The sequence below is a fragment of the Schistocerca nitens genome, chromosome 5, assembly GCF_023898315.1.
Source record: "Schistocerca nitens isolate TAMUIC-IGC-003100 chromosome 5, iqSchNite1.1, whole genome shotgun sequence".
Lineage (NCBI taxonomy): Eukaryota > Metazoa > Arthropoda > Insecta > Orthoptera > Acrididae > Schistocerca > Schistocerca nitens.
In genome coordinates, this window is record NC_064618.1 from 578,477,227 (window position 1) to 578,492,473 (window position 15,247).

Sequence of the window (15,247 nt, forward strand, 5' to 3'; positions counted from 1 at the left end):
CTAAGAAATTTATATGATTTCTTTTAGTACTCGTGTGAATAACTTCACACTTTTCCTTATTCAGGGTCAATTGCCACTTTTCGCACCATACAGATATCTTATCAAAATCATTTTGCAAATCGTTTTGATCATCTGATGACTTTACAAGACGGTAAATGACAGCATTATGTCCAAACAATGTAAGACGTCTACTCAGATTGTCTCCAATGTCATTAATATAGATCAGGAACAATAGAGGACTATAACACTTCCTTGGGGAACGCCGGATATTACTTCTGTGACCTTTCTGACAAGAAATCACGAACCCAGTCGCACAACTGTGGCGATACTCCGTAGGCCGCCAGCTTAAAACGTATAGCCGGCCTTTGTTACCGAGCGGTTCTAGGAGCTTCAGTCTGGAACCACGTGACCGCTACGGTCGCAGGTTCGAATCCTGCCTCGGGCATGGATGTGTGTGATGTCCTTAGGTTAGTTAGGTTTAAGTAGTTCTAAGTTCTAGGTGACTGATGACCTCAGATGTTAAGTCACATAGTGCTCAGAGCCTTTTGAACGATTTTTAAACGTACAATTTTTCCAGCATATCGAGGGTAGATTAAAGTCACCACCGACTGTAATTGTATGAGCGGGGTACTTAACTTGAAATGAGACTCAAGTTTTCTTTGAACTGTTCAGCAACTATATCCTCTGAGTCGGGGGGTCGGTAAAACGATCGAATTAATAGTTTAGTCAGATTGTCAGGTATAACCTCTACCCATACTATTTCACACGAACTTCAATTTCGCTACAAGGCAAACCGCTTCTGACTACAATAAATACTCCACCACCAACTGTATTTAATCTCTCCTTTCTGAACACTGTTAGATTGTTTGAAAAAATTTCGGCTGAACTTATTTCCGACTTTTGCCAACTCTCTGTACCTGTAACTATTTGAACTTCAGTGCTTTTTATTGGGGCTTGGAAGTCTTTTTCTTTCCCAACACAAACAATTTACAACTACATTACGAATCGTTTCTACAACTACCTTATTGTGTTTTACCTGCCCACTGTTAGACGGACGTCCCTTCTGTTGTTCCCTGAGACCCTCTAACCTAAAACACCGCCCAGTCCCTTCCACACAGCCACCGCTACCAGTGTAGCCGCCCCCTGTGTGTAGTGGACTCATGACCTATCAAGGGGAACCCGGAAACCAACCACCCGATGGCGCAAGTCAAGGAATTTGCAGCCTACACGGTCACAGAACCGCCTGAGCCTCTGATTCAGACCCTCCACTGGGCCCTGCACCAAAGGACCACAGTCAGTTCTATCGACGATGCTGCAGATGGTGAGCTCCGCTTAATCTCGGAAGCAAGACTGGCAGTCTTTACCATTTCCACTAGCCGCCCGAAACCAGGCAGAATCTGCTCCGATACAAAGCGACACACGTCACTGGTACTGACATTAACCACCACCTGCAGTTGGCAGCACCCTGTACTCTTCATGGCATCCGGAAGTACCCTTTCCACATTCAGGATGACTCCCCCCTGAATGCACACGGATTGCACACTGGCTTCCTTCCCATTCTATGCTTGAACTACTCTAAGAAAGAAAAACTTAAAAGCCGATTCTATAATTTTAATGTTAATTTGCAAATATTCATCTGTACATTTTGGTTATACGCTACCTTAATTCTAGCTCGAATTTCAGTCTTTCGTTCCTCCTTTTGTTGTAGAGTGCAATCTGTACTTGGCAGAGACTATAATCTTACCAGCGAAAATATTGTTAACACGTTTTTCATTTTCCCTTTCCCCAGAGAAATAACTCCAAACTTCTTCTACGGACGTGGATAACAGTTTGCCTTACCCGGCGTCTCTTCTATTTAGCAGTTTCTCACTATCTTGACAACTCTCAATAAAAACTTAGTCACTCGTGTATATACCCTTCTTTGGTATACTAACATACCCATCGTATTAAAAGGTATAGATAGTTGTCACTATTGATGGTATCACTAGTGATCTCCATCTCTCTTCTAAATTATTTTATTTAGGGTGTAGTAACTATAGCACTCCTGACAAGTCTTATGCGCTTCTGTCACTCCATTGTATTACGCACTTCTTGTCATTAAGTTTGCTGCAACTTCTTATTTCAACAAAGGTAGTTAACTACATGCAAGGCATATTTCTGATCCGCTTCAAGCACACTTTAACAGCTACTATAAGATATAGGGTTATCGATTTACTATACTTCGTCCGCAGCTCGTGGTCGTGCGGTAGCGTTCTCGCTTCCCACTCCCGGGTTCCCGGGTTCGATTCCCGGCGGGGTCAGGGATTTTCTCTGCCTCGTGATGACTGGGTGTTGTGTGATGTCCTTAGGTTAGTTAGGTTTAAGTAGTTCTAAGTTCTAGGGGACTGATGACCATAGATGTTAAGTCCCATAGTGCTCAGAGCCATTTTTTTTACTATACTTCAGCAAGGACCATGTTCGTGAGACTCAACAGAGTCGGAGACGAAAAATAAGATTTTATATCAATATCAAATAATATTTGTAAAGAAGCGTGTTTTCGCAGGACAGTTAGTTAGTTCTGCGAGTCATATCAGGTATTTTAATTAGAACGGATACTGACCGTTCTGATTTTCACTCTGTACCGATTTCCAGTCAAATGGTGTGTTTCATAGGAGGCATGGTACTACACAGTCTTAATTAGACGTTTCTAGTCCTAATTTGGTATTTAGTGTTCGCATTCCTTCTCTTGAAGGTGTCATTTGTAATAATTCAAACCGCAGCAGCTTATGTATGTTACCCTATCATATTTCTACTAATTGCTTTTTCTTATTGAAGTGAATTTAATATACTTGCTGAAAGTGTAGAAACACGACGTTTTGTAAAAACAGGACTTGTGAACATAATTGTTCTAGTAATTAGTAGACACTTTCAATACAGTTTATTAAAAAATAAAATGCAGTAATAAGTAGGTAAATATCTCTCTTTTTTGTCATATGTGATGATTGTATCCTGTATGTTGTAAATAACAGTTTGTGGGAAGAACCCATAACCTAATCAGAACCCATAACCTATTCACAAGAGTTCATAAATTCTTTAGAGATTTTTTCAAGCATTTTTGGTACGAGGCACCCTATTCTCCGGTGGATCAGATTAGACAGCAAATAAAATTAGGCACAGATAAGGTAAATTCCAACATAGGTTAAGGTAAAGGGTGAAGTATCACCGGTTACATTTAAATGGGTTAAACGTTATATAAAAAATGGTTATTTCAGCCATCCTAAAGGGGTGATCTATACTTTTGCATATTAGGTAAGGAATAATAAATCATCTAGACTCCAACTGAAAGTAGATGTCTGCACGGACAACAACTTTACTGTGGATACAAATCCTCATGGGCTTCAGACAAATACCTAAACATTGAAACATAATTTTACCATAGATTCGCCTTTTGCTACACAATACATTTCAGTTGTTCATGACTGTCAAAATACAAATGATATAATAACCTAAAGTTGGACTAGTTTTCATTAAGTACACATTAGTGAAAAGCGTTGGCTTGATGTAACATACAGCACCATTGAACAGCCCCTGACATACTTTCTTCATCATTACGAATTTTCCGTTCAAAAATCCTACATCACATGAGATTTGTAGCTGAGCAGTTTGCTGATTTTAACAGATATTATGAAAAAAGTAATATGCAGAACACCTTATATCTATATCAAACAGATAGTACAATATATATGGATACCAGACATGTAGCAAGCATTATCCCTATCTTATAGTACTGAAAGGTAAAAGAATTATTAAACAAGACTACCAATGGCTGACCATAATACTCATTGAAGCAGTAGAGGTAACCTGAAAAGAAAACCTGTATGACTCTCAAAACCTGGGAATCAGAAACACGTCTGTCCCAATAAGTATCTCTGACATAAATTTCCATTTTCTTCATGCTCCACAGATGGAGCAATTCAGGTAATACAAATATAACAAATTTCTTTCTGAGAAATGTTCCTTTGCCATGTACACAGTAGTTCCAATGAATAGCCAGACAAGCTAGCACATCTATTCAGTCTTAATGTGTAAATCAGAACATATATGAGACTATAAAGAGTCTAAGCAAATTGTAATCACATCCAAGATGTAAAATGATAAAATTTCACTATAACTGCACAGATATCTTAAGTAAACTTCACACCAACTCTTAACATTTTCTCAACTTGTCACAAAATCATCAGCACACTGAGATTATAGAATTATCAGCACAGTGAGAGTATCATATCCTAGATGTAAATTAACAGAACTACATTATAACTGCACAGACATCATTCATAAATATCAGAACAACCCACCTCAAAAATCATACATATGTTACATTATCACATTTTCTGACTACCTGTATTCATTTAAACAACATAATCATTGACTTACTAACTATTAGAGAACATGGCTGGTGGAAGGAGGGTCAGTTTGGACAGAAAAGTAAAAGGATGTGACTTGAAAAGGGAAGAGTCACACCAGCTCGGACTCCTGGGTTCGCCACCCCAAATTGCAAAAAGAGTTTGCAATCTCCTGAGGAAATTTTCGTCAGGTTGTTTTGTGGTTGTCATCATCTGAAATAACATCTGTTCTTACTGTCCTCACAAAATTGTTATGCCTGTCACTAGATGTTTCATCAGAATTAATGGCCTTGAAAGAATCGCACAATTTTTTTTATCAGCATCTGTCAGATATTTAATATCCATACCACACAAACAGTCAGTCACATCATCTGCTTTTTCATTGACAGTTTCATGCAATAAATCCTTTCCATCTCATAGGAGGACAATATACTAAATTGCTCTGTTTATATTTTACAGGTACACAGTATCAAATCACTGCACTATGAATCTTAATAAGAAAAATGTTTCTCAATTTGAAAATACTGGTTACTAAAAAAATTGAAATTGGTGTTGGTTGGTTGTTCCACACTCTTACGTTCCTGGTCAAGATATAGTCTTGTGTCTTACATGTACACTGTAGTATAGTAGAATGATCCTAAGTGCTCATACTAACAAGATAGGATAGTGATACCAGAAAATAAAGATGGAGTCACTGGCTGGGGCAGGGCACCACATGCTACATGGTGTATCTATGAAAGTACCACAGATCCCCTAACTGTTAAATTTCACTACTGAAGAAATGTTTCTGAGAGGATATTCTCCACCAGATTTTGCCTTAACTATTTCAACTCCTCAAATCACTCTTTAATTCATAATTCATGATGGACGTGAGAATTCAAAAAAATTGTTCAAATATTTAGTGATAACAAATGAAAATAAATTTCCTTTTCTTAGTTGTTTCACTTTCACTGCATTAAAGTACTCACTGTAGAATTGGATAAAGTATATAGTATGATCTTGATTGGTAAGATGCATAACAAATAAATTTCCTATGGTTTGTCATGTATCAAAGAACAAATATCATGATGCTAAACAGGTAATGAATCTGGGCTGTACAATTTCAGCTGTGTCACGTTCCTAAGTCTGAATAACAACAAATTCAAATGGTCCAACAGAAAATGAAACAACCCCAACCTATGCCAGGTAAAAGCATACACAAATGTTCAAATATTCTCTTTTCAACCCTCACTCTATGAATAGACAAAATATGGGCAATTATGTAAATGTTCACACATAAAAGAAATATAAATATAATCTACAAAATAAATATGAATATAAACTACAAAAAATATTTTACAGTATTAGCTTCAAATGTGTTAAGTTATCCGATTTCTTACTTCTCAGTGTTTGAATTTACAGAAACCAGTGAATATTAACTGCACTTTTTAAGATTTGTAATTTTCTTTCAATTAGTGTTTTTGTTACTACTGGGTCAGAATATTCATTGCATGGCATCACAAGGTGTACAACACGGATTTGTATGTGTGGCATAGAGTATACATTCTTCAACACAAGTTTACTGTTTGCTAATCATTTATTCGATTTTGTGGTACTTTCATTAACTGGGTAATTGTATTTGCAAAGATCCCACAAATCTATCTGCAAGCTACTGATTTCAACACACACACACCCTTCCTCCATTACTTGTACATATTCACTAATTGAGTTACTATTAGATGCCTGTTCCAAATTTTCAAAACAACTTTCCTTCCCTAAATGCATATTTTGACAAATTTCATTTATGATTTCCAACTTTTGGTCACTATGATTACATCTGTTACTTTAGTCACTAGATACTTTCACCACTTTATCACTGATCCAATTTTCTCTCACATCTTCATTAATACATTCAGACACAATATCACTAACTTCTACTTGTTTCAAAATCATCACTCAAGCCTGCATCAGAGTTTCCAGAATCATTCAGCACACAATTATCTACCTTACTTTCTGCATACATCATTCTGTCCAATTCTGTGAGCAATACATTACAATCATCTTCATCATCATCATCAGAAACATTATCATCACACTTAATATTACTTTTAAATACCGAACTTATTTCTCTCTTCACACACTTCTTCAACAACCTTAACACTGCGACCATTCTTTTCTACCACACGTTCATTTTTCTATCTATTGCCTACTGCAATTTCACCTGGAATTGTACTGTCATTCGCACATTCATTCCAAACATGCAACACCAGTATCAACTTTTTCACTCATTCCACAATCACTCAACATTTTTACTAATCCATAACCATCAAATCTGTTTTCATCACTATCATTACTACTATCAAAGAAATTTGTCAAAATGTTTTCCTCTATTTTAAATTCAGATGTTCTCTTCTTTCTTTGTTCATCTTTGTTTTCAGATAGAAATTTCTCCCAAAATTCGGTATCAAAATTTATTCTGTTCAGGTTGTCGTTTGGGTACATGGTTTTGGGATGTTCTGTTCGTTCTACCACTTCCCGTTATGAAATTGAAGGCTCTGTTTCTATTTCTACTGTCATCTTGCCTTTCATTATAGATTTCAGTTCTTTCCGAGGTTAAGTCTAATTTGTCTAAAAATATTAAAAATTCCTCAATGGAGTTGTGAGGCCCATAGTCCAGACTCCACTGTACCTTGTGTGGCAATCTAATTTTAAAGCATCTATTTGGGTCATTTCATCAAGTGGTTTATCAAGATGTACTAAAGTTCTTAACAGTTTTTCACAAAAGATTTTCATGCGATCATTAATCTGCTTGAGATTTGGGCCATTCAAAAATTCTGACAATTCTGGCTTGTCTAATCTCTGACCAAAATTTGTTCATGAAAGCTCGTTCTACCTCATTAAACATTTCAGGTTTGATTGCTTGGTTCGCCTATGACAAAACCTCCCAATCTATAAATCTTTTAAAAAATCTAATTTTCAAATTATTGCTCATTTTATTTTCAAAGTTATCTTTTATCTGGCACATGAAATCAAATGGATGTGTATTCCCTTCCCCTGAAAATGTTTTAACATTGACATTATTCCACAATGGGTTGCAATTACTCAAAGATTTTGTAACAATGGAATCTTTGATTTCTTAGAATTTTCATTTTAAGTTTGAAATTTGCCCTAAACAGGTATCTTCATCTTCTTTTAATTCTGCAAAATTGTCATTTGCGATTTCCGCGAAATTTTGTATACTATTCTCGATTTCCGAAAATTACTTTACGGCCTCTTTACTAAATTCTTTTAATTGTTGCACTTCTGCAATTGCAAATTTTTCAAAACTATCCACAAAATCTAACCTCTCTTCAAATTTTTGGTGATCCTGATCTAAGGTACTAATTTCCCCTTCTATAATCGACACATCTCTGGTATTCTCGTCTACTTTTTCCCTGCATCTTTTTAAACTTTCCTTTGTCTCGTGAATTTGTTTTCCATGCTTGTCTAATTTTTTATCGATTAAATCAAGAAAAGTTTTCTATTCATAAATTGATCTTTTTTGTTCATCAAACGATTTTTCGATTGACCTTTTTTGTTCATCCATTGATGTTTTTTGTTCATCCTTTAATCTTTTTTGTTCTGCCATTAGCTGACCTAACCGATCTAAGTTCGACACATTTGACTCAAACCCAGAAAAGGGTGAACATACACTACTGTGATCACTATCCTCTCTGATTTCATTGTCCCGATTAACTACATTATTATCAGTAAATCTACGCTATTTTGCATTGACCTCCCCATTATTGTCAACTTCCCTGTTGTTCTCCATACTGACGATACAATCGAAATTTTCCACAAGTAAACCATTAAGTAAATTTTGTACTCACAGTTACTTTTTCCATGTTGCATCTCACATAAGCATCATTAAGTTCTTCTTATTAGTGTTGTTCATTTTCTTTGTTGTCCTGTTGTCAAAAAAAATATCCACAATACTTCGACAAACAAATTAACTCTGAAACAAAATACAAGGTTAGTTTAGAGAGTTACACAGAATCGCAGCTCCATACACCACATAAAACGTTGGTATGAATAAGTTTGACTTTTATGTTGGGGGTTTGTGTAGTTATAGTTGCAGACGATCTGTTACAGCCAAAGTCCTGCGTAACAGCTACTGTAAAATTTAACCATAAAATTAAATGAATATTTAATCCTGTATTTAATTTCTTAAAGTTATTTATTGCAATTTCAAAATCAAAACATCTTAACATAACAGAAACAACTGGTAACATACTTACAATACAGATGAAGCAGCTACATGCTAATTGCTCAAAAACCAAAACCAGGCTGACCTCCTATGCCAGTTTGGCTGATCCTCTATATATAATCTAAGCATTCGCAAACAATCCTTGGCATTGTTTAAAGTGACTTTTTGATTAAATAGCAATTAAAATTAACATATAAAAACTGAAAATACACAAATAAACGTATGTTTCCTCCAGAACAGAAGGTACAATTGTATATTAGTGTGTGTCCGTTATTTTATTTGAGTATAACGTCTCGAATACAAAATTACAATAATGCATTTTCATATTTTATTAATTACTGAAGGCTCTCTTCATGGAAAATGTTCCCTTCATTTACAGGGCTTCTATACTTTGAGGTTATTGGGATGTAATAGATAGTTTAGTAGTTGTAATTTTTTAGAACAAACTACTTATTTTGTTTACATGTGCGATCCTGAATTAGACTGGAAAATATTCGTTTTAAGTGGATCTTAATGGGCTGTTACGTTTCAGTCGTTACATCGTATTCATATCTCTTTTGCTGTCGTACTCATTTGCTTTTAAGTACATTTTCTGAAAACTTACTGCACAAAATTCATCGCTGGTACATTATGCCACACAAATCTGCAAATATGTGCAATTGAATGGTGTTCACTGGGATTGTGCTCATGAATGCAGCGGTCGTAGTTGTGAAATCGATATACGAGCACATTACCTGCATTTCACGTACCATCATACTCAACATGCACGTTACCACCTCACAGTATTCAATCTGGGCATGGGGCTAAGGAAATACCATAACGGGGGTATTATGCTGAGACACAGACATACGGAGACGAAGTACTCGACCTTTGTAGATGATGGACATGGGTGTCATCAATATTCAGCGCCATACATGTGAACTCCAAGGTGTGAAGTTTGCTTAAGTTAAAACGCCAACGTGTATACTTTATCAGCAGAGTAAACTGAAATGCAACAAATAGTACTCTTAGAACTCCATAATTAAATAAAACCACCAAAATTTGTCTCCGTATTGTGGCCACTTAGTCTGTCACCATAGCGACGACTGCACATCCCTTGAACTTGATAAACCTCGCTGAAGAATTGTCCAGAATTTTTTCCATTTCACAAATCTTTTTGTTCATTTAGAACGCGATCAGACTGGTCCCTTGGACATAAATTTCCGTCTGCACCGTAGTCCAATTGTGTGCCTAACAGCAACATTTCACGAGTGGTACGATGTTTAAGAAAGCACGTGAGTTACGTTGGAAACGTTTATACAGGTTGATGTGATCCCGAACGTCCTTCAGTTTTTCAGTTTTATCAGACCACCTCAGTGCATGAGACACCAAAACGGCTACGTGTGAAGCAACACTGAGCTGTCTTACTTGAAATAACTAGCAATTGGGCAATAATATTTTGTATTTTTTCAAATGATGTGGAAAAGTGGCAAGGATATCAGTGCATCGAAGGAAAGAGACACGTGGGTATAATTCTGTACAATGTTTCTAACACATTTCTTTTTCAGTACATTTGTTTTGGTTGCCACTGATTTGTCATTGTGTGTCAGTTTGTAGTCACCGGTTGCATCTTTTTGTTTTTATATGGTTTTTGTAATATATCCATGTGGAGGCATCATGCTGACTTTAAGTGGAAGTACTGACGTTCATTCAGTTGAGAGAATCAGTTTTCTTGTATTCGGTAAATCTGAAAGATAGATTATTATTTGCCATTTTTAATGAATGTATTGCGTCGCTTGCCCACAAGTCAGATAGTTAAACATCAGTTACTGATATTTTTTTTTAGTGAAAGTGTGTTATTTATAAACAATAAAGGAATGTTTTCTTAATTTGCTTTCTGTTGAGTAGAGCCAGTAGATATAGATACTGTATGGCATCTCTCAATGAGTGTCATTTTTGCATTAAGGTTGGGTTACATGCACAAGGCGATAGAAAAGAAATGAAGGCAGCATGGATGCATCAGAACTTTAGCTAGTGTAATATAGCACTTTCGCCTATTTCTGAAACTTTACCTACTTCCTACGTAGTCCATATAAAGGAAGTAACACTTAATATTCTTACACATTTACAGCATCTATTTATGTTAGTATTTAGAGTAAAATGTTGTAGGTATTTTGCTTGTTATTGAAAATTGATAGTAAACTATGTGACGAATTTGGGAACGATATTTTACTATCCAGATTATTTACAGATTATGTGGTTGACTGTTGCACTATTCTAGCAGCATTTTTAACACTTTTATACCAGTACCAAAATACTATAACAAAAAATGAAGATTTTTGGTGTGGGGAAATGCCAAATACGTAACTTCGTCTGCACAGTTGTCATATAGCACAGAGGAACATATTCATTTGTATCAGCCATGAAAATGGTGGTAATTGGCGCTCTAGAACAGGGTCTCTTCTGTTCAAATTGCGTTGTGTGAACTTTCGCTGACCGTTGCCTTGGCATCGGACACTCTTGTTTTTAATGTTAGAATCACACTCTGTAGAGTACACCTCGTGAATTTTCACAGAAAAATTCCTTTGCTCTTAAATAGTTCAGCTACACGCAATGTGGAACTAGGAGTCAAAACAGTTGTTAAAACCATTAGCCCTAAAAATTAAAGTGATAGATACTACAGATTATCTTGCTATGTCGCGGTCTGACCATGGCCTAATTTTGGAAGGATAAAGGGGTGTTAAAACCTCCTAGTAACTAGCTGATCAGAATATTTCGAATGAGTTGGCGTCGATGAGGAAATTAGCAACCAAGGCTACAGGTGTCGCGGAATTTTAAAATCAGCAGTACAACAGTTTTGGTCTGAATGAGTGACAGGATAGAAATTGCAGAGTATCTAAGCATTCAACAGTAAATATTGAGTTTTGAACACGAGTATGTGTAGCACAACTGGATCAATCACAAAAGCATTGTGCAAATATTCCTTAGAGAAATAAGTGCCGGGTCGGTTTGCGTAGGAGAGAGAGAGACCCACCGCAGTTCACTATCCATTTTAGAAAGTGTTATGACTTCCCTTGCACACTGTGTGTTTCTTTAAAGGAAACAGGAGCGACTCAAAGATGCGGTTCATGAACAGGGAATTCAGTTAGTAATTTGTTCTACGTCGAATGTCAAATAGTAAAAATACAAATGGGTCCAGTGGATGAATGTTCGAACTCGAGTACACCCGCCATTGGAGCTCCGGCGGTAGATGCTTGTGTCTCATTAGCACCGGCGTTATCATTCGTGGCAAGGCCCTTTTGAGGCGGTGGCGGCTGTAGGAAAAGCGGCGGCGCGCATATTTGAAAGTGGTCGACCGGATGGCGGCCGATACCGCAACCCCTTCCCTTTCTCCACCTCCCCACCCCCTCCCCAACACCTTGCTAGCAAAATTGGAAGATTCTTTTGGAGGCCTGGTTTCTTACTGCCCGGAAAACCAGGCGCAGGATGCATCAGAAGGCAAGGGTTGGAGCACGAGGGTGCTTCAGAGGGTGCGGCGACTAGCCGATGGTGACAGCGTAGATTTCCACGTGAGAGCCGACCTGCAGCACTGGCTGCAACGGCGTCATAGGTGGGCAGGCGGAGACTTCCATCGGTGAGACGGCTGCGGGTGGAGGCACCCGCTCGATAAGCTGCGTAGGAGGCTGCGTTGCGGCCGACAGATGTGGCTGCGTCACGGCAATCGTGCAGTGAAGAAATCTGAAACAGTTTGATCTACGCCAGGATCACTGAATTCACGGGGCCTTAGCTGACGGTCACGCTGGTGCGTACCTAGGGTGCCGCGAATAGTATACTGCGCTCTGCCAAATGACCTGAGAGCAATGCCGGATTCCTGTAAATGTGGCTTTTTGCACACTCGATATTGAAATCTGACGTTCGGGTGAAACTTCGTGGTGGAGTCTCTAACAACCCTACCACAACAAAGGTAAAAAATTAATTACGATTGTAGTGTTGCTCACGCTGCTAAATATTGCATTTTCGGGCAACAACAAGGTTATGTTATGTGGCAGGTGTCATTAGAGCACCGTTAATAAAGTCATTTCTTGAAATAATGGATAAACTAGGCACTCATCTTTTCGTGAATCCCACGCTGGTCTCGTTGTGAACTCATGGCTCAATCGTCGAAAATCTAGGTATTGATGATTCCAAGCTCGGATGCAAAGAGGCCTAGGTGTTATTCTGCGATATTCAAATGTTTTATAGATGTGTTTCATAAACCATTCTTGAAAATTAAACTTTTGCAAGTTAAGGCAATGGGGATGTAAAAAAAAATGATCAGCACTCCGAATTTAAGTTACACTTCTCTTTTATTACTTTTATTGCAATATCACGTAACTCGTTCCAAAACATCACTTCACAATATAAAACATACTTGAAAATATCTTCCTCACTCTTAAAGTTCACATTACATAAACTGACTACAATTTGCATCTGTTTAACATGACGACCAAAGCTTGACTCTCCAATAACCGCTTACGCTCCCAAAAATCAGAGTTACAAGTACGTCAATGATCATAGTGACAAAAGAAAGAATACACATAAGAATAATATCATTGCAATATACACACTTCGATGTATCGAAGTACCTCTACGTTAATGAAATCAAATCCGAATGTTGTCACAGAAATATGTTAACTATTTTACAGAAACACAGTAGAATATTGCTGGTACCGAGAGGGTGAGGTGAGGTGCCGTAATGGTTACGTAATTCAAGTACCATTACAAGTCCGAAGCTAGAGCAGAGCGGTAAGGACGAAGCGAATGTGGTAAGGTCAGATGGTATCTCCCATTCAAACGTTCTGCCTGCGAAATGTCAGGAGCAAAGTACTGCAGAGTGTACATAAAGTCCGGGAACACTTTCAATTATTTATTACACAACAACCAAACCTTCTACACATATCATATATATGTCATTTCAAAGAGAAACCAGAAAGTTTTTTTATGTAAACCGCCACAGCGTAGTTTCGTAATTTGACGATAGTCTGCGCTAGTCGCAAGGGAGTTCAGGTGCGGAGCGAGCATTCTGTGTGTTGGAGTTCGACAAAAACAAGTGTGCTATAGCTGTTCAACGGATGTTTACAACCAGGTACGGTAAGAAGTCACCAACAAGGAAGGCCATTTACCACTAGCACAACAAATTCGTTACGACGGGTTGCTTGTTCCCGGCAAAGAGAAGCGGACGTCCCAGTATCAGTGAAGTGAATGTGGAGCGCGTACGGGAGACATTCATGAGGAGTCCAAAGTCCTCGGTGCGTAGTGCATCCCGTGAATTCGAAATGGCTCCAATGACGTGTGTGAATTGTCTATTAAACCATTCAAATTAGAGCTAGTGTAGAAGCGCAATGACGACGATAAAGGCCGTTTTGAGTTTCCTTCGCAGTTGCAACAATTGAATTAGGATGGGGTTGGCATTGTTGAGTGCTTAAATTTTAGCGACGAAGTCACCTTTCACACTAATAGTAAAGTGAACACATAATTGTCGAATCTGGGGTGTAAAGCATCCACACGAATGCACTGAATTGGAGAGGGATTCGCCAAAAGGTAAATGGTTTTTGTGCCTTGTCACGTCACAAACTGTACGGGCCATTCTTCTTCAGCGAGAGCACCGTCACTGGATATTCCTACTTGGACACGTTGCAGCAATGACTGATACTTCAAATGCAATCGCTCTCTCCATTCATCTTTCAGCATGGTGGGGCTCCAATTTTCATCGTGAAGTTCATGAGTACCTGAACACGGAACTGTCGCATCGATGGATCGACCATGCTACTGAAGGGGACAGCTGTGTCATGAAATGGCGTCCCCGATCACCAGATCTCAGGCCGAATGACTTTCCTCTGTGGGGACACATCAAAGATCTTGTGTATGTCCCGCCCTTACCACGTGATGTAGCAGAGCTCCGGGAGAGAATACGTGAAGCGACTGCCACAGTCGACGATGCCATGCCGGGACGGGTACGGCAAGAATTCGATTACTGTATTGACAACTGCCGTGTCATGGTTCGCATATCAAAGGTTTGTAAAAAAGCTTTCAGAGTTTCTCTTCAAAATGCAATATGTACGGGCGATGCAGATTTCATACTGGTATTATGGGAATAATAGCGACCAACGTTCAAGCTTCTCCGTCGTGTTGTCGAGAACTTCTTTCGATGGATGAGCCATTGCGGTCAAAGGCTTATGGTCCGTGATCAAGAAAAATTTTCTGCCACAGATATAATTAAATTTGGTGCCACCATATATTATTGTCACGTCTTCCTTCTCCAGCTGACTGTAATTAATCTGAGCGTTGTTCAAAGCTTTGGATACAAATGCGATAAGGCGTTTCGGTTTTGTCAGTTTTGTGGGATAAAATCGCCCCCGTGACATGGAATGACGCACCGACTGCAAGCGCAAGTGGTTTGAGCGGATCGTAGTACATTAGGCAAGGTTCACGAAGCCATGAATTTTTCAGTCTTTGGAAAACCTCATCAGAATCTTTTTTCCAATGCAATGTAACATTTTTAGGTCTGCGGCGGTTCAGAGGCTCGGCAATCTTTGCCGCATTAAGAATGAACTTTATGTGCCAAGTCAATTTTCCAAAAAGAGCTTGTAGTTTACGTAAATCTTTCGGAGATTGCTTGCAA